Here is a 1,978-nt window from a genome sequence, read left to right as displayed (position 1 = left end):
CCAGAACTGCTAGACTTTGGAATTCCATTCCGGGTCACTGCTTCCCCAACTGTACTGACATGCATAAGTTCAAGTGCAACGTGAACCAACATCTGGCTGCCCTAATCCCTACATAGTACCCCAGTAGATGTTTCTCCTGATAGTAGCCCCCTACACCAAAGTGGCAATGTGCCTTGTTTGGGGTGAAAATGTAATAAAAAAAAAGTGCTCTAGATAGATTATTGTACGAAGGAAAGAGATTAAGAAAAACTGAGAAAGTTTTAATAGCATAATTACCCAATGACAATTCCTGCAAGAACACATCTGACACGTCTCCGGTAGAATAGACAAGAAAGTAACCAGAGAAGTATTTTTTCAGAAATACTTCCAAATATTACGTATATTAAGTATGGTGCGACAGACTGGAGAGCCATTAATTAGAAGGATTGAATATACGTGGGTGTAGCTAGACGCCATGGAGGTTGGACACTTTGATCTCAATGTAATAGACCCCAGAAAGATTACGAGAGTTGCTAGAGACGACAGGGCGAACTGACAATACGCTAAATACTAATTGTGTCTCTGCAGAAGGAAACTCGAAACAGAGAATAATGTCCTTCGAGGGTGTACCCTACTGGAAACAGTAGACCAAACTTAGATGTGGTCTTACTTGTATAGGAAACCCCATAAGCATTAATATAAACTGTAAATTAGAAATTTACTTGTAGAAGCTTCCTCCAATAGAGAACAGCAAGAATATATACTTATCCCGCAAAGTTTACAATAATGTAACTTTGTGATAATAGAACGTAAAATAACGTCTGTAAAATAAAGTGCGTACGGAATAATGTTTGTAAATTGTTAGCAAAATATAATGTTTGTAAAGGGGTTTTCAAGAAACGTGAAGAAAGTGAGATTAAAATGTTAAAAAGAAAAAGCAAAATCAAACCGGATTAGATAATCTATAATGAATATCATGAAGCGAAAAAGTGTAGAACTATTTACGGAAATTGAAAAACTTACAAAATATAATGGTTGAAATTTGAAAGAAATTTAGTCCTGTATGGTGGCGATGAATAGTACAAAAAACTGTGAATAGATAGAATATATATATATATATATATATATATATATATATATATATATATATATATATATATATATATATATATGGGGGGTGCATGTGTGTGAGTGTGTGTGCGTGCGTGCGGGAGTGTCCGTATATGCATAAAACGCATATGTGTACATAGAAAATTTGATATATTCATATATATGCATACATATATACATGCATATATGTGTGTACGTATTTATATATATATATATATATACATATATACGAGCAAACAAGTAATAAAACATGTTAAAACACTCTGAAAAGAGTTAAAAACATATTTAATCTGAAAAGGAAACACTAGATAAGTGGATAGTCCATAATCCGCGGAGTTTCGAGGAAATATTTTCCTTCTCATCAGAGGGTAGAAATTAGCAAAATGCGGGATCGGATTTTGCAGGCAAAAGTATTTATTATACAACAAATAAGCCAAAGGTCTTACTTGATTTAAAAATAGTGAAACCGAGGAAATATGGTGAAGAAAAAGATGATTACACGTGAATCGATAGTCTGGGTGAAGATAAATCATCCAGTGACGGTAAAATCCAAATATATAACTTCAAAAACGTTAATTGAATTTCAATTTGCACAAGGAAAATCCGAGGAAATCCTGTAATTGGAATCTGGGCCCAACTCTCTTCCTGATCAACATCAACGAACTCCCTAAACACATACTTAAAGCAGTCGTTGACATCTATGCTGATGACACGACCATCTACGCTAACACATAAAAGGCTGTAAATGACAAAGTTCTCTCTGATTCTCTCTCCTCTGATCTTGAGCGTGTGGTTTAGTGGGGGAAGACCTGGCTGGTTTCCTGTAATGCATCTAAACCAAACTCCTATCCTTACATCATCAACGCTCTGATCCCCATCTGGCATCAAC

Source organism: Euprymna scolopes, chromosome 12 (genome assembly GCF_053919585.1).
Source record: "Euprymna scolopes isolate OS-2025 chromosome 12, ASM5391958v1, whole genome shotgun sequence".
In the NCBI taxonomy this organism is placed as follows: domain Eukaryota; kingdom Metazoa; phylum Mollusca; class Cephalopoda; order Sepiida; family Sepiolidae; genus Euprymna; species Euprymna scolopes.
Note: the sequence above shows the minus strand (reverse complement) of the source record.